The sequence below is a fragment of the Dermacentor silvarum genome, chromosome 9 (genome assembly GCF_013339745.2).
Source record: "Dermacentor silvarum isolate Dsil-2018 chromosome 9, BIME_Dsil_1.4, whole genome shotgun sequence".
Classification (NCBI taxonomy): domain Eukaryota; kingdom Metazoa; phylum Arthropoda; class Arachnida; order Ixodida; family Ixodidae; genus Dermacentor; species Dermacentor silvarum.
This window is the reverse complement of record NC_051162.1, coordinates 126,914,626-126,933,757: the sequence shown is the minus strand read 5'-3', so window position 1 is coordinate 126,933,757 and position 19,132 is coordinate 126,914,626. Positions and strand designations below refer to the sequence as shown.

The 19,132-nt window shown below is 45.9% G+C and overlaps 1 protein-coding gene across 2 annotated transcripts in view; it reads left to right on the top strand.

The window, feature by feature from the left end:
• Positions 1-19,132, top strand: part of LOC119464257 (disheveled-associated activator of morphogenesis 1-like) — a 175,579-nt gene that overhangs the window by 93,481 nt on the left and 62,966 nt on the right. The gene's annotated exons all lie outside the window — the stretch shown is intronic.

Below are 19,132 nucleotides of genomic sequence, written 5' to 3'. Positions count from 1 at the left end.
GCCCTATAACGGTGTCAAGACATAGGGAATAGGAGATCGCTGGGAGAGGCATTATCCCTGCCGTGGACATAAAATAATATGCTGCCGCTGCTCCTGTTCGTGATGACTATTGTCTTATATTGTCCTGTGTGCGAACTACAAAAGAACACTCATCGATTCTTTTTTCGCTAGTGTTTCTTTCGTTTTATTTAGGTCCTGCAGGACCTCAATATAAAGTTTTTCCAGTCCTAGTCCAGCCTTTCGTTTCTGTCACTTTCTTTTTCCTGTCACTGTGTTCGGCCGCAAATGGACATTTCTGCAGAAGACGCGCTGCGGCTTCAGCGAAAACCGCCACATGCATGGTTCCCGGGTGAACGAGAAACGTACGAGCGCACCTGCGGAAGCCGCAACCAACGACACACTCAAAACTTACACAAATCAATATAAAAATGAGAAACAAAACAACAGAAACGAGCGCGCGCGTTGTTGCTCTATGCCGCCGTGAGTGCCCATTGGTTCTCATACATTGCATAGTACACGGAGGGGTTCCCGTTCTTCGTGACGTTGGTCACATACAACCCACACGACGACGAACGAGAGAGGAGTAACCCCGGTATACCACGCGCGGTATGGGAACCAATGGGCACGTACGGCAGTATAGAGAAACAACGCGCGTTCGTTTCTTTCTTTTCCTTCTTATTACCTATCTCCTTTTATTTTTTCTTTGTGTACGTTTGGGCTGCGTGGTTGCTGCGGCTTCCCGTCTCGTTCGTCCGGGAACCGCACCGTGGCGGTTTTCACTGCAGAAGCGGGAAGCCGACGTTCACTTCCTACGCGCTGCAGCATCTCCTGCCGGCGCCCCATCCGTTGTCGCGTCTCACGGTCAGTGGGAAACTACTGTGTTTACACTGCATACGTCCGGGATCGAAGTCGGTGCGTAGCTACGTGCATGCGTCGCCATTCACGCTTTCTTCCTTTCTTTCTTTATTTTTTCTTTTCATTTGTTTACCGAAAAGTGGAAGAGCTTAGGAAAGAAACTCGCAGAATCAACTTGAAATATTACCCGGGAAAATGTACGAGAAACTTTCCGTTTCAGAATTACGCGGTGATCTTACTAGACGGGAGCACTGTATAAAATTTTCTCCAGTACTTCACCGCAATCCTCTGCCTGCACTGTAAGTTCGATTGCTTTTTATTTGTGTTCTTATTTGTTTTAAAACAATAACGAAAGAGGTCGCTTTGCTATTGTTGTTTCTGTCCTCGACTAACTTTTCGAATACAAATACGCGAACTCTTGAGGTGCTAGTGTTGCGTCATTTTCTTTGTTCCCGTGTACATATTTGTGTTTTATTGGATAAGGTGTGGGCATAACTGTCGTGAAGTAGCCAAACTTCCCACAAGTTTGCAGCTAATAAACAACTACAACAACAACAACAAGCTAATGTATTGTGCATAGATGCCTTCGCCCATTCCTAATCTTGCGCACAGAAAATTAACCAGCTCTAATTGATGGCATCACTAGTGAATGAGACCAAAGGTCTGCCGTTCTTTAAGAGACAGGAAGAGAGCGATGTGGATCAGATAGCAAACAGGAATAGCGATATTCTAACTGATATTAAGAGAGAGTGGACAGGCCATGTAATGCGTAGGGAAGATATCCAGTGGACCATTAGACTTGCAGAATGGCCGGTGCCAAGGGAAGAGAAGCGCAGTCGAGGACGGCAGAAAATTAGGTGGGGTGATGAAATAAGGGAACTTGCAGGTGCGAGCTGGAATCAGTTAACGCAAGACAGGGATAATTGTAGATCGCTGGGAGAGGCGTTCGTCCTACAGTAGACATGAAAATAGGCAGACGATGATGATGATTCTTAATCTATCTATCTATCTATCTATCTATCTATCTATCTATCTATCTATCTATCTATCTATCTATCTATCTATCTATCTATCTATCTATCTATCTATCTATCTATCTATCTATCTATCTATCTATCTATCTATCTATCTATCTATCTATCTATCTATCTATCTTTATCTATCTATCTATCTATCTATCTATCTATCTATCTATCTATCTATCTATCTATCTATCTATCTATCTATCTATCTATCTATCTATCTATCTATCTATCTATCTATCTATCTATCTATCTATATCTATCTATCTATCTATCTATCTACAGACAGATATAGATCAATGTATCTATCTATCTATCGACAGACACTGTTAAGCACGAGGTCGCGGGATCGAATCCCGGCCACGGCGGCCGCATTTCGATGGGGGCGAAATGCGAAAACCACCCGTGTACTTAGATTTAGGTGCACGTTAAAGAACCCCAGGTGGTCTAAATTATTCCGGAGTCCCCCACTACGGCATGCCTCATAATCAGATCGTGGTTTTGGCACGTAAAACCCCATAATTATTATTTTTTTAAATTTAAATAAGAAACTCATGAGTGCACGACATTGAAGCTAATGGGCGCAACGGATCTCGCAGTCTGTGCAGTTCTCGGGGGCCGCACATCGCGCAAGGTTCGCTTCCCACACCAGGGCCTCAACGAACGGCCGAGGGATGTTGCCAGGCGCATTCTCACGAATGTGTCATCTGGCTTTATGTGACCGTAACTCACCGGTACATTTCTCGCGCGAAAACACTGTCTGACCAGGGCGTAACCTCTCAAGCGAGCAGGAGCCAGCAGACGTGAAGCAGATCTCGAATCATTAAAAGATGAAGTAAGAAAAAAAAATCCAATCAGAAGCTTTCCCATATCCAAGCAGCGTCTCCTTCTGTAGAACAGACAAGGCTCGTTCTTGTACACGCCGTGAGAGAAAACCACCGACGCAGAGCCATTCTCTGGAGTCGGAAAGAAAGAAAGCAAAAACGAAAGAAAGAAATGAAAAGAAGAAGAAAACAAGCGATCTGCCTTCATCCGCATCGTGCGATAAGCACCTCCGGGACGTCGTCTTCATCGCATTCTTCTTCTTCTGTTTTTTTTTTCTGCTTGTCGTAACTCTCGAGTTTCTCTTCGCGATGGTGCTAAAGTACAGTGGTTTGTTTTATTTCCCGTGCGAGATATCTCGGGTCTCATTAAACGGCACACCACATAGTCTTTGATAAGTCTTCTGAGTGATTGTCTGACGCGGGGCAATAGTGCCGCACAAGAACCGTTTACGTTCGTTTTATGCGTTACCGTTTATGTGTTTGCTTGGGTGACGGCGGCCGGGTATAAAAAAAAAGGTATGCGGGCGGACTCCTTGCATAAGTCGCAAGACGTGCTGCAGCCCTTGGCTACGTGACTGCAGAGCGCGACGTCAACAACCGCTAACGGCCGAGTCACATATTGGTGCTAAGAAATGATGTGATTCTTCGGTCCTGAATAACGTCTACCATGACCCCCTCCACGCGAGTGATTTGGTCGATGGACGTATATTGATCTTCATTCACTCAAAGTAGTCGATCAGTTTGGGCTTGCACTGCCATCTATTGACTTCCTGGTTAGTTCAATCGGCAAATAAAGAACAAAGAGAGGAGATCGAAGAGAAAAAAAAAAGCGTTTGCCACCGGATAATCACATCTTAGAAACCCGTACCTTATTCCATGTGACTTAGTAACAATCACGTTCTTCTTTGGCCAGCGTGTATTTGCTTAAACTCTATGACGAATAGAAATTCAGCGTTATTATTAGCCTTCTTTGCACTGAAAGTTACACGCCAAACATTTCCGAGGCATTTATCAAGTACCGCTGTAAGAGCTAAACCGCCCCAGTAAGTTCCACTTTCGATATAGCCAGCTGCTTCTAGCCCAGTCCCAACAGTAGGACTGGCGCTGATAGAAACTGACAAGGGCCCACGACCCACAAAGTGACAGAGCGGAAATTTTTAGGTGTGGCTACAAAGAGGCGACTGTTCTATCACAATGCCGAATCAGCGCGATCAAAGTAGGGCCATTGGAATGGAAAGTCTCGGCTGCACAGCAGGATAGAGTACACATCCACAGCGGAACACTTGAAGCTGATAAACACAAGTAAGCGTCTTCAAACTGTGCAGCAGGGAAGCAGATGTTTGCTATAAGGTGGGGCGCGAAGAGATGGCGAGGCTTAACAAAGCGGCAAACCGGAACGGAAAAGGGCTGTTACTCCAGGGAGTGGCTAGTTGCCACAAAGCCGCTGCACTCCTTTCGATCAAAGTGAAAGCGCTTCTCAAACACTCCGAACACGGTAATTCGAAAGGCAGCCTTGCCCGGTGAGCCGATATGGGCGGAAGCTTAGTCGAGCTAAGCATCCGAGGCAAATAAGCTCGAGTGGATTTCGATTACACATTGACACGGTTTTCTTAGGCAGCCGTGGCTTCCGAGTTTCTTGCGGCATCAGGCGAATCCGGTGGTCGGCAACGCCGGTGTCTGCGTGGGTTTCAATTCTCGCGGTGCGGTTCGAGGACTTCCGTGGGAGTCACCCGAGGGTATCGCGGATAAGAAGCCGTATACATACGCGTCGCCTTATATACACGTTGTTGGGCGATCTGGGGCAAATTGTACAACATGACATCTGTAAAGTTACACAGAAGAAAATGTGATGGTGACAACGGCGATGCAAAGTATACTTTGTGCCGTCTCCTGAATGTTTTCGTGTATTTCGAGTTGAAGATATCATTTCGCACGCAGCGCTACCCCTTAAGGATAGACCGCTGAGGTGGCTGAGTGGTTACGGCTTTCGGCGGCTGATTGTGATGTCACGGGTTCGAGTACCGGCAGAGGCCGCCTTATTGTTATAGCGGTGGATGGTAAAAAACGAACGTTTTCTCAGATGGTAAAATTAATCCGGAATCCTCCTCCGCGGCATCTTTCGTAGCTAGGTGTCACTCGTTCCGGACATTTAATGAGATTGAACCCCAGCAACCAATTTCTCGATGGTAAACACTGCGCAGGTGTTGAGCTCATTCGGAAACTCCCATACTAGGCACGACACTCACGCTAGCACACAGAAACACACACACACGCACGCAACTCACACTAGCAGACTGAAAGTAATCGTGAATCACGCATCACCAATTCGCCCAATCTTTGAACGTTACTAAGTGACACACATACACACACGCGCGCCCGCCACACGCACACACACGTACACGCACGCCTGTGTAAGCGTATGCATCTGTGCACGCCTGTACATCTCAGTGAATCTGGAAATAACCTGGCGCACGCACGTATGCGGCAGGAGATGGCGATACACGCCGTGGGTGTCTCAAGGCGCTCGGCTAATGCAAGAGAATCGGGCGGGCAAGAGGAATGCGCCCTTGAAGTGACGGTGACCGCGATCGCAAGCCTTCGCAAGGTATGAGGCAACGCACACACGCACGCGCACTTCACGAACGCACATCAAACTCCCAGCTTGCCTTGTTCGTTGTCGTCATCGGTCGGAGTGGTTGCGGGACGACCTACTTCCGGTACGAGACGCCCCAAGCGCACACTCCAAATGAAAGTGTTTCCGTCTATAGTTCCCCGCTGCGTTCCCTGCATAGTCTTCTTGTTTGTGAATGTCACGATCGCTATCTTTCTCCAGCCCTCATAGATTAGTAGTGGTAAGTTTATTTAAAGAAAAGCAGAGATATTGGGCTGAACTTGTACCTTCTGACCTGTTACTCTGCATTGGGAAGGGAAAATAGGGAACGAAAGAGTGATGGATCAGGGGCTGATGATGATGATTTGCTGGCGATGATGACGATGACGACAAAGATAGTGTTGCAGTGAGAGCTTAGTCGCCAGCACAGCTGCATATTAAATGTATTGAGGCTAGTCCTGTTTCTTGTAGAAGTTATAGCATGGCTCGTACAGTTATTGTAGTCTACTATATCCTCGGTTGGTGCCGTGGACCCAAAATGAATCCCTCTAACAATGACCGTCATGAAAATTTATGTGCATTGTCTACAGAAAAACCATAATGTTCTCTCTGTGAATTTTAGAGATTGTGTATACAGATCGACTGCAAAATTACAGCGTAACAGTACATTTGTTGAAACATTTTGATAGAACGTCCGAGAATACTCTTTTTGAACAATGTTTGTTTGCAGAACACATAGACGCATTATATAGTCGTAAAAGCACTTTAAGAACCAAATAAATACGTAAACAATATATAGACTGCGTAATATCGTTAATATAAGAAAACGCCGAGCCGACGGTGCTTTCGCCCTTACACCATGTCTCTCACTCTTCCTTCTATTAATTCTTTATTGACTCTCTACACTCCCTTCCGCAGTGCTTTCTTATCAAACCTACTTAAATTCAGTGCAATCTGTGTGGTTCATCTGCATATTTTCTTGAGTTGAGAATATGTTAGTCTTTGCTACAGTTTGGTACTATATGGGGTATGCACTAACCGAGGTATCGACATTGCAGTACAGGCATACATATACATATACATACTACTTTCACAGCACTGTGAAACGCTGCGCTTTATCCCAATCCGGCGATCTTCAGCAGTGCGGTGGAACCTGTGAATAGGACAAGAAATTGGAATACCTGACGTCACGTAAAGTGCACTGACATCATCGAGGCCACCATATTATTGCACAGCCAGCACGGTGAAAAAGTTGAGCTTTGTCTTGATTCGCTTATATCCAGTAGCACATCGAAATCTGTGAGTAGGACGGCAAAATGGCGTACCTAACGTCGCGTGGATACTCCCTGTACGATGTATGGTACAGGCCGACATCTTGCCAAGGATTGTTTCAACAACAACCATGCCGAGCGCGTGTTATTCTGCGAAAGAAGTAGCGGTAATGTTACGCCTGCATGCAAATGAGATGTGTCGCCGTCGCTCGGGGCCGATTCTACGAAATAAAAAAAGAAACGGACGTCTCCGTAGTTTTGTTACATACAGCGATAACCTACGTGTAGTTGTTTCGAGATGCGAGTAGATGCAAGTGCTTGCGCAACCGTGCGTGGCGCTCTGCAGAGGCGCTAAACGTTGTCACGTCCTTTACGGCTAGACAGCGTAATACGCGTCGCGGAGGCCTCGAATGAATGCTTTAGTTAGACGCCCCGGCGGGATTGCAACAGAGTCTCCGTTGTGAAAAGTACGGAGAAGGAACCGGAGAAGGAAAGGTACGTGTTCCCTGATTGAATGAGACCCGTACTGTTTATGGTAATAGGAGCGCGAAGGACTTGAGCAGAACTACGGCTCACCTATAAAGGCTGAATGCAACTTTCGTTTTTTTTTTCTCTGACACGCACTTGGAATCGTGACAGTTCATTGTGACCTCCTAATGGGACAAGCCTAACTGTTCATACTAGCAGCCCCCATAATACTTAGATGAGCAAGTAAAAAAAAAAAATGTTGCAGTGGCTTAGCTCGGCTATGCCAGGATATACGTAGCGTTAGCAAAGGTTCAGCTGATTATTCTTAGCTTTCCTGGTTGTCTAGATTGTCAAGGATTAGCTTGATTGTCATGCTTACTGCTGCTCCAATGACACACACAAACGCCAGCCAGAAGCGCAGCGGCTCCAGCGCAGTGTCAGACGGCGACTGCACAGCGAGCGCGCGCCGGCGCCAGTGCATCTACCACGGCTACGACGTCACTCCTCTGGAATGCGCAGACCGGCGGCGGTGAGTCGCGCGCGGCGGCGGTGGAGTGCGCGAGAGGTGCCGGCTCCGGTGGCTCCGGTGCGCAAGCCGTGTGACATCACTGATCCTTGCGCATGCGCAGCACGGCTCTTGATGTGCCGCGCGAAACGGGCTTGGCTAGGCCAGTGTAGCTAACGCTACAAAAAAAGAATCATTATAAAGTGGGGCTACTGGGAATGGCTAAAGAGTCACGCAAGCAGCGGGTGCTATGCTCCCAAGAAGATGACGCAAGGACGACAATAACGACACGACGGCCAGAATGACAACGTCGGGGAATATGGCGATGAAAACGCGACAATGCAAACTACAGAACATGGCATTTAACTTAACTAGTTGGTTTACGGCTAAGGGGAGTTTAACAGCCAAAGTTGAGATACGGGACGACCGTGTTGTCTCCTTTCTGTTTAGTGTCTTACGTTCAGCTATTAAACTTACCCTAGACAAGAGCAACGATGACCAAATGATGGTGATGACGACCCGATGACGAGGACAACTTCGCGATGACAACTTCGAATAGAACGTGACGGCCCCCACGTGGCGGGCAATAATCCGATTACTGGGACGCCGTTCTGGGCACTTCCACTTTCCGCCATGTTGTCGAATGCTCCAAACCTGTCAGCTCTGATTGGCTCCAAGGGCGGCTGCGGCCTCTCTGATTGGTTCAAATTGCCAACATGGCGGAATTAGAGTGTGTCCAGAACGGCACCGTTGGCGGAGACAGTAAGAACGAGATTTCTGTTCTGGCGAACACGTGAGGTGTGAACAAGACGATACAAATGAATATAGCAACAGCCACTCACGCAACGAAAGCTGTGCACGCAACTGCTATTGCCGTTGGTACTTCTTCGATGTGGTGGCGCTGTCAAAATCACTGACGTAACGCGAGCTGGTACGGGAAGAGCTGGGCGGCGTTAACACCCTCCTCCTATTTTTGCTCTTTTTTTCCAAGCTTACTAAATATCTTCCAACGGTAAGAGCAAGCGTTTCTTTATTCCCCAGAAGCGCAATTTACTAAGAAATCGAAATCGTATTCCTATATGATGCCCCTTTAACGTTGACCTATCTTTTAAGATGCGACATCACTGCAGCACCTTTCTTTCTTTCTTAGAGCCGGAGGCCTGACGACATAGCTCTCCTTGTTCATACATTGCATGGGCACAAAGTAGATGGGAAGGGGGAGGCTGCGGAGGTTGTCGTCGAGCCCTTGCCTCGTGAACCCTGATTCGGCCGCACCGGAGTCTACGGAGGAATGCAGCCCGTAGGGTCGGCACCCTCGTAAGACGGGGTTGAGCCCCCGCGTTGCTATTTATGTAGCCTCCGCCGTCCATTTTGGTTTTTCTTCTCGTGCTTTATTCGCCGGTTGAGCGAAGATGTGCGGGAGAGCTCAAGAACGTCGCCACATATTGGCCGGCTCGGCACAGAGCCGGCAGCGGTTGGTGAAATCCTCGGATTGCTATACCGAACCTTTCTCAGACCGAGGACGTCCAGCTCATACTTCCAAACCTTCAATAACTATTGTGTGATAGATAGAGTTAACATAGATGATTACAGGGAGAGGCTGTAGATGCTTGATGCCTCCTGTGTTTCATTTCTGGATGGAATTGATAATTCAACACCTAACCTAACGTGCCGCCTTGAAATGTGAGCGCTAAGATGCTATAGGAATGATTAAAATGCTTGAAAATAAACATACTGATAGAAATACACAGAAAAGTACACAACACTTTTCTAGGTTTCCAGTGCATACAGGAATATATGCAACTAAATAAAATTGTAAACTGAAACTCAACAGGGTGTCTAAGGAGACCGTTTATAAACCGGCATGAGGCGCGATGACGCTGCAGTGCAAAACATTGTAGATATACATATCGCACAGTCGACAGAGATAAGGTTCGCGCGAGTTCATTGCAATGTAGACGCTCTATAGATGATGGTATCGCAGCGGACACCATGCATGAAATTATATTTATATAATTATAGCGTCTACTTCTTGATCCTGAGCTGCTAGTACTACGCGTAAAGTTCTGCTGAGCATGTATTCACTTTCAACAAGCAGCTGCGCAGGGGCTCGCGTTTAATACCAGCATAAAACAATAAGCGTTACCATACCGTCATTCGTTATAATTAGCAAATAAGTAAAGTCTTCTTGCTCTTTAAACAATAATTTATATGACTCAGTGGTAATGTTTCAACAACAACAACAACAACAACAGCAACAGCAACAACAACAACAACAACAACAACAACAACAACAACAGCAACAACAACAACAACAACAACAACAACAACAACAACAACAACAACAACAACAACAACAACAACAACAACAACAACAACAACAACAACAACAACAACAACAACAACAACAACAAATTGTTCTTGCCATTCTTCAAAACGCCAGTGGACTCAGCTTTCTGCCAAAAAGCAGCTGAAAAGAACATATTCAGGGACTATAGTTAGTTCACTATTATCCTCGAGGACACCGCATGCACAAGAAGACACGCATAAAGACAGCGTAAGCACACAGTATACGGCTTTCTTGCGTGTCTTCTTGCGTGGTGTGGCTTTCTTTGTATTGGCTAAGGTAATTCCCTGGGAAATTGAAGTCGTTACAGCACAGAAACAAAGAACAAATAACAGGGACAAACGCAACGCACTTCCGACTGCTGGTTTCTCTCGCTGTTACTCGCCGTTCGTCCGTTTCGGCGCAGTAGTAGGTTTCACTATGGATTACCACGTTCTTATACATTCTCCCTAGGATAGTTCGAAAAGTAGCAAGGCAAATGGAAAAAGCGGGAGCGTTATAGCCTCACCAGCCTGCGGCACCCATGCGGCGTGTTTGATCTGTTCGCGGCTGTCAAATTGTAGCGCAGCTTGATCGATTGGCCCCTTCTGGCGAGCCGCCGCGGAACATAAGACACGCTCGCCTGACGGAAGTGTAAGGGTGCTTGCGAAGCCTAAGAATAAATAAAGTGAGCAATGGAAGAAGAAAAAAGCGCGAAAGCGGTCTCATGTCACGTCGTCCACACTTAATTAGACCGCTGTAACATCAACACGAGAGGTTCACATGGTCTGCCAAGAACACAACCATTGTCTTGCGTTCTCATCCTATAGTCTTCGTCTGGTTTAGCGCCTACGTTTAATGGATGAAGTGGAAAACAGTAGAGAAAAATTTGGACAGAAGAGGTATGAGAATTTGGACAAGCACAGACTGCATCAAGAGCTAAATGTTTATTGAAACGACGCCGGATAAGTATACAGAAAATCTGTATATTAATTGCTGGGCAAACCGGCGTACGCTCCGCCCGAAAACTACCCTCAACAAACATACCAGAGAAGTCATTCAAGTGTACAGTATCGTCATCCACGATGGTGTTTGCAATTGTCAGACCACAGTTGTGGTTTCACATAACGAAATGCATTTTACTCCGCAGTCTTGGTTAGATTACGTTGGTTGTTGCGCATTTTCTGCCTTTGGGTGATACGCGTTAAATCGAAGCTTCATTTGCCTCTTTTCCAGTGTTTCGCGAGTTGTTTGCGTGTCGGCGGATGCATTTTGTGTTTATAGCACGGAATTTAATCACCGGCAATGTAGTGCCAGTTAGAACACCTATTTTCGGCCCCTAAAAAAGAAAGCAAGACATGGAAAGTGATATAAAATTATGGATATAATCTTGGCTCATAGGTCTCTCTGAAAGATACACACCTCCTAATCAACTAGCGCATATAATATACCATTTATACCATTATCTTTGACCTTCTTAATTTGGGCTGCCCAATTTTTGGTCAACCAGGTTTGTGTCACCGGTTGGCGTGTTGTGACGGTGTGTGTTGTTCTGACGTACAAAGTACTGCCAGTGAGCGCACTCTTGGTATGCATAAGAAAACAATAAATCAAGTATAAAAATTGTGCACATATTGTCGACTCATAGAAATCTCTACAGCACACATGCTTAGTAACGAGTTAGCGCATGATATTGAACGGATCTTTTTTTTTTAATTCCTTATATTTCGACTACCGCATTGTTGGGCCATTGGGCAGGTGCAACATTCTTGGCCAATCCTCCAGAACGGATATATGTGCTACTGTATGACACAAGGAGCGTAGAATTCTTAAATGTAAATTTAAGTATGCGTCGTACTTTTCTATGTGCACACATCTTGTCACAATTCTTCTTTGAACAACACCGAACATCGTATTCTTGCTCGTGGCATCGCGTCTCATAGCGTGCATCCGACTGAACTGGTGTTTGCATGTCGACATAGCTTGTAAACAATCTAATGCTTATGCATGAACATTACGTGCGATTAAAGTCGTAACCCGTGCAGTGCATAAAGATTGCACGAGATTACACGTTGCATAGGATGAAATGGAGCAGAATTGTTAATAATCCTGTAGTTGTAAGGCAGATTCCAACGTCTGCCTTGGATCTGCATATGTATGTGTTTTTTAGTTTTTTTAATTGCTTTTTTGTGTTATTCGTAGCTTGCGCTGCCTACGCAGATATATGGAGTTGTTTTTCTGTAGGTTTAGACTGTGTTATTTCAATGAACTTCCGCTTCATAGTAAGGCGCTTGTCTTGTCTAATTTCCTATTCTGCCTCTTCAGACTACGTTGTGCGTGCGTAATTTGTTTCAACGGACGTTTACTTCACTACATGATTCAGCGTCGGCGAGGCTTAGGACTGTCTCTTCAGCTAGTAATATTCGAAAACAAAGGGAAACGGGTCATCGACAGCTCCACGCGAACAAGATGGATGTCAATCTGCCGTCAGCATCCGTCCTACAGCGGAGTCGCCATTGATCATAATTGCGAGAACCCCTCCCGAAGACCTATGCGTCCCCGAATCGGTCGCAACTCAGAATGAGGATGTGTCCATCAGTGTTTAGTCATCGAAGCTTCCCGCTTCAGCTATACGGCCGGGGTAAGGAAATGGTTGGCAGATCGTGTACGGCGTTGGTGTTGTCTGCGGAAACCCTATAGCGAGTCTGCGAAGGAAGGGGGGATTCGAGAGGGCCTGCTCAGAAGTTCCGTGCAGTAGAGGAAATAAGGTACGGGACCCTTCAGCCAATCAGGTGGCGAGAACGCTGTGCGTGTCTCCGAGGTGCTGTCACTGCACTCTTCATGTCCTTCCGCATAAGTTCCACTACATAAGGGGAACATCCTTACCATTACTTTCAACTTAGTCGATAAAACTTACGTGGAACAATATTAAGATGTTTCACTTAGTGAAACCGAAGTGGATCGATGTTAAGAGTTATAGACAGTAAAAAAAGAAAAAAAAAAGCAGGAAGCTGGGCCAAAGGTAGATACAGTCCTCAAGGATGTTTGTTCTGCATAAGTTCTACATAGTATGTGGAACAGTTTTGAAAATATATTGGACTTACTTTATGAAACCTATATGGATGGAGGTTATACAGTCCATGGTGAGTAAATGTACTACAAAGGCACGCAATTACTTTCTAGAAGACTTTCGAGCAAAAAAAATTGAATTCGTAAATATTCGTATTGAATTCGTATTGAATTCGTATTGAATATTCGTATTGAATTCGTATTGAATTATTGAAAAAATTGAATTCGTAAAAAATTGATTCGTAAATATTGTGTGCTCACGTGCTTATGCTGCTGTGCATTGTGCGTGTTGGCGCAGCGACCGAACTCATATTGTCACTAGGTCACACTTTCAGTCCTTGTGCTTGAACATGGAGAGAGATGCTAGTTTAATAAAGCTGGAGGTGGCATCCTGATGTGCTAACTGCACCTATGTCTTATGCAAGAGCGTGCCTTGCCTACTACATGTCGATCACACACCTGATGCGTACATGTGCCGGCTTTACATTGAGATGTAGAAATTGCATTGTTTCGAATACTTGTTAATATTGTTCGTCTCTTAATTACTATACCATAGCGAACTTATTATACTTTAGCTGATATTTTCGAGACATATTTCAAACAAGCAAACAAACAAACAAACAAAAGAAAGAAAGACCCAAAGGAGGGCTTGTGCACTGGTCGCTGATAATCCTTCAGTGATACTTCCACTCAACCGATGCCCCACATAATGGGATTAGTGTCAGGAAGTGGACTAGACTTAACTCCAACTTCGAAGAACAACAACAACGAATTACGGAGGACTTGTGCATTGTGCGCAGCCGATTGTTCCATGATCTTTGCCCTAAACTGGTGTGACAAACACTGGCATCAAAGGCGCGAACGGGCTAGCCATGCAACTGGTTATCATTCCTGTGTGGATGCCAAAGCGACGCGTATGCTTCGCTGCACTGCATCGAACTGGTGAGATGGAGCGTAAAAAGAAGACACAGTGTTTCTAGTGATGATTAAACGCAGGCGCATGATGCGTGTCAAGCGGTGATTGGCCGCTGATGATTCGATTGGAAGCGAAGGGGTCGTCCTCGAGCACAACCGGAAGTGCATTGAGGAAAGCGCCGAATTTCTTCCCATCAGCCTGTACTATCTGCGGGCAAATGAGCGCTCAGGGAGCACGTAGCCCGGCCGATGGGTTTTGGACACCCTTTCGTTCATCTCGTTACGTCAATTCGTGTTCTGTTTTTTTATTGGTTCCCGCCTGATTGTACTCCTACTTCACGTGTATTTGCTTCGTTGTAGATTGTCGGCCCAGATTCATGACGACTTCCTCAAGATTATCTGATTGAACCTGTTTTCGTTACGTAACTACAAGTTACGGGGTGCGGAATTAATGAGCATCGCCATTGAATGCTCTGAAGAATATTCGAAATCTATAAAACGTTGTGATACGCTGAACCCGAGGCATACCACGTGACTGCGTTTAGTAGAAATAGAACAAATAGTAGAAATAGAACTATAAAAAAAGAAGTATAATAATACTAAAAAACGTGAGACCCTATAAACGTCGTGCAGAATGTCTTTTTTTTTCTGAAATCTAAATTTTCTGCCTCATTTACCGGACGAGTAGGGAATGGTCGGTAGCAGACGCGTTTCGAGTACATCCGTGTCCGCAGACCGGTCTTCGTAAGCGCCTCGCCCGTACACCTAGCAACCATAGCGCTTGTGCCATTCGCGTACGTACTTGAAGCCAAGCGTAAGTACGAAGCCGAGTCGAGCCCATTTCGCGTGATACTTTCCTCTCGCTCGTTGTGCCTTTAATGGCGCCGCCTCCATCGGACGTGAGGCGTCGGGCACTAACGGGAATAATAAAACGCGGCGCAATAAAGCCAGAATAATTCAATACACTTCAAGAAAATATTCGGAGTTTCTGCTGTGGGATGTATTTTTATTGTTTTCTTCTTTCTACTCTGCCGGAAAATAGCAGATCTTCAGTTTTTTTTTTCAATGCTTATCTTTGAAATCACGTTTTCCTCGTCGCATAGCTTCTTGCTACACACTTCCTCAAATGACACTTTGGTAGCTTTCCAAGAATACTAGTTTTGTGTTGGTCAGGTAACCATGTATAAGGAACGATGGGATTGCTTTTATTCCCCCTTTTATGGCTCCCTTTATAAGAAGTGGCATTTTGTCTTTAAGATTTTTCTTGCATTCTGGTTAGGTTGTTTCCGAGTAACATTATTCCAAATAACAAGAAATAGTTCTCTAGCGTATAAAGTTCAATAAAATGAAAGATTTGCTAATAGACAGCATGCTATACCAATATCGCGGCTATTAATGAAGCACGAAACAATAAACAAATATCAATCGAGTTAAATTGAAATATTTAATGACTTGCAGAATTTCATTAAAATACAAAGGAATCTTCCCTGCAAGCAATGTTACACATATCTGCATATGATAAGTAATGTATAATAAAAGGGAGGGGGGGGGGGGGCAGAAGAATAACTTGGGACAGGGATGAATATATATTACTACGAAAAGGTGAAACACTCGGGTTCATAGTAGAGTGCCAGTGATATTTTAATCAGGAATGAAAATCTTGCTTCTATCTTCTAGTCATAAGTGCTCTATACTTTCTCTCTAAGAGCTAGTTTGACATCCTCTTTTGAACATTGGCTCTGTTTTCCGTACAGTGATGGAATATATAAATAAATAGATCACTTTGTTTCATTACGTGGGCTAACTTCTTTTCTTCTCCATTTTATTTTCCATTAAACTGGGGCCGAATTCATAAAGATTCCCAGTTCGTAAGATCTGTTTGTCAAATGTCCCAAATCCTAACTCGCTGGCACCTCATCTCACGAAACCTCCAAGCGTAAGAACTTTTTCGTGAATACGCACCATTTCTTTCTTTCTTGTTTTTCATTTTTTCTCGTAGCCAACTCTTCTACACTGCATACCAGCAAATGCTCATTTTTCTTTTATTTCCTTCCCCTTCCGATTATGCCGAGACTCGTAAAAGTACAGCACGTCTCCGAAAGATACAGCTCATGCAAGAAAATAGCAATAAAAGAGAAAAACAGAAAGACAGGATTGGGAGACGCCGAACAACAGCCTGTTGTGGAACCATAGTGCGCTGGATCGTATATTACGAAACATTCCCAGCGCACTGCATGCGCACCACCGGGCATTCGGTTTCGGCAGCGGGGTCATCGTGAATGGCGCGCTTAGACGCTTGCGTCGTGACGAGATTATGGCAGGTACTGCCACGCCCCCTCCCCCTCTGCCCTTCACCGACTGGTTGGGTTGCAATACTGCGGCTGTGGCCCCCTATTCAACGCCATTTCTGCTTTTATTTCAAGTAGTCCTCACTCACTATCACCGGGTAGGCGTCAAACCACTGTCGCTTTGCTGTTGCCGCTTTAGAGACTCCGTGGCATATAAGTACCACAATGGGAAACTAACTTGCCTTTGTCTCTGCTTTGCTGTTTCTTGATATCTTTTAGCCATGCAAGCGGGTCACGTCAGCGCCTTTGCGGTGTCACAAGGAATGCGGGTTTTTCGAAATGCCGTCTCGCGTCCCGTGCTCTATACCATTGTTACCCTCGCAAACGGCCCGTGGAATCTAGAATGCCACCGCACGCTCCCGGTGGCAGAGTACATTTAATAGCCTTGGTGATTAGCGGGCAGTCAGAGAATGCAAGAGGCATAAACACTTTCTCATTAGTGGGTAACGCAACTAAAGAACAGCTGGTATGCAATCATGCACATTTTTAAGAACGTGATATGCTTCCATAACGTATCGTTTAACCCTCGCCCTGTTTTGGAACGTATACCACTGCAACTATGGTGAGCAGCCACATTTGACACAAGTCAGCCAAGTCACCTACGGATTTTAGATCGTTTCGGGCTTCCTTAAGGCTGTTGTTATCCGCTTAGCATTATCTCCTAAGGACATCAATATTGATAAACATCTCAGGACGCACCTGACTATCGCCGCTGTCTGCACTTTCGTGTGGTTTTCTTGCACTTGCTTTGTCTGTATCAGGGAGTATGTCTTAAACTGTCTATTTGCGTGTACATTATACCTGAACTGGTGTCCTATAAGACGTGTCCGTCGCATACCGAAAACTGACACGGGAACGTCAGGAAATCACACGTCCTATATTCCCATTGCTGCCGGCACGTGAGGACAGCCTAAAGTTTACCGGCGTGTGCGGGGACCTCCGTCGCGCTTGTCTGGAGCGCGGGAAATGTGTGCCTGTACGGTGTGTTTCCCACTTAACTACTGCCTAGCAACATGCTAGCGCTGGTCACGCTGTTATCCGCCCAATGCAGAAAGGCTGCTGCCGCGAGCGATAGACCACGTAAGCAGATAAGACGCGCCTTCGTTACCCGACTCGCTCAGGTCTTCGCCTGTACGTCGGTCGGGGTCGTTGATAAAGAACAATTGCAGACACAGCACCATGAGAATCGGTGGTCAGCCTACAAAGCAAGCACGCGGGGCTTTGACTTTCGCAGTAACGTGAGGTTTGCAGACCACCAGTCAGCTAGTGTTGAGAAAGTTCAGATGTAGCCTCCTGAGAACGTTGCGTGTTGATGTATGATTCTCACTGTAACCCTTGCAAAGGGCGATTCGCGCAGTATTCTGCGAAAATTTCTTAAGCAGAGCTCACAGTGGAGTAGGTTATATGTCAGGGTTGGCAGGCTGCGGTTGTTCAGTGCGCTACGGCGTTCGGCTACTGAACACGATCGAGGTCGTGGGTTCGAATGCCGGCGGCCGCATTTTGGCGGGCGCAAAGTGAAATAACGCCTGTGTGCTTGCATTCAGGTGCACTCTAATAACCCCGGCGGTCAAAATGAATCCGGACTCCTCCACTTCTGTGTCTCTCGCAGTACCTCTGTTTCTTTCGGACGTTAAACTCTAAGAACTCCTGGTTGTTTAAACAGCGGCACCCACCGAAATTAAAAACGCGCACACTCTGATGGCTTCGTTCATAAAAGCAGCGTCTTGCTGTAAATGCGTGTTGGATACTCGTGTTTGACTGCAGGAATGAGGCACCGAATCCTCAACGCATTTCATTCCTAGGTGCTCTCTGCCCCCGGCCGGGCGCATTCGCTGATGATATGCCCAGCGTCAGGATTGGCTGGAATTTAGTCTTACGAACAGTTCTTCGGCAAGAGGTAGCCATTTGGGAATACGGACCAATATGAATTGTTTAGGAGAAGCACGCCCCCGACTATATTGTTCATCCGCAAATCTTTTCATGGCATGAAACGGCCTAACTGGGGGTCAAAACTAAATAATGTCGACATGGCCCCATTTACTTACACAATATGAGTTCGCACCTCCAACTAAGTGTTTATTTGACAACATACAGTTGTCAGGAGTGCAGACAGAAACCACAACTTAGGGTCGACGGGGTCTGTCAACACCACCTAGATAACGCAAGGCCTACACACTCCGATCCATGACGTGATGCTACCTGGCCCGACTGCCATATCGAATCTAATGGGGATGCTCCCGCGTAAGCAACAGTGATATTGACGTCACCGCTTTCGTCACGCCAGCCTTGGCAGTGGAAATTGCGGCCCAGGAAGCTTGACGTCATAGATCGGAGTGTGTAGGCCTGTGCTACCTGGGTGGTGTTGGGTCTGTACCCACTCTTGGTGAGGAAGTCTCGTGCCAGAACATTAGATGTGCTCAGGCGAAATTACTGCCGGGCAAGTACGCGAGGCTAACCCCACATACTTTAAAACACTCACCACATTTCCCTCGATCGCCCCCTCCTCTTTCCCTGCCCTCCCGACAACGCATTCTTATAGTGCACCTTCTTTGCACACCATTGTTTTTCACCGCATCTGACAAAGTCACGTGCGGTCTTAAAAAAAAAAAAGACTACATAGCATCATCATAGCATAAATATGCTAAAAAAAGACCACATAGCATCATAGCATTAAATAAAAGACTACATAGCATCATCAGTCGACCCTGTTTATTTGCGGTGAACCAATCTGCCCGCACAAACATATTTGCTGGCCAGAGTTCATCTTCATTGATTGGCTGAAAGAAGCAAAACAAAAACAAAAGCAGAAAATCCTCGGGATAGTCCATGACGGAGCTGTCAGGTAGAGATGCACATCTTGCGACGACCTTTCCCGATGGAAAGCCCCCCCCTCGGTATACTGGACCACGTGGTACCTG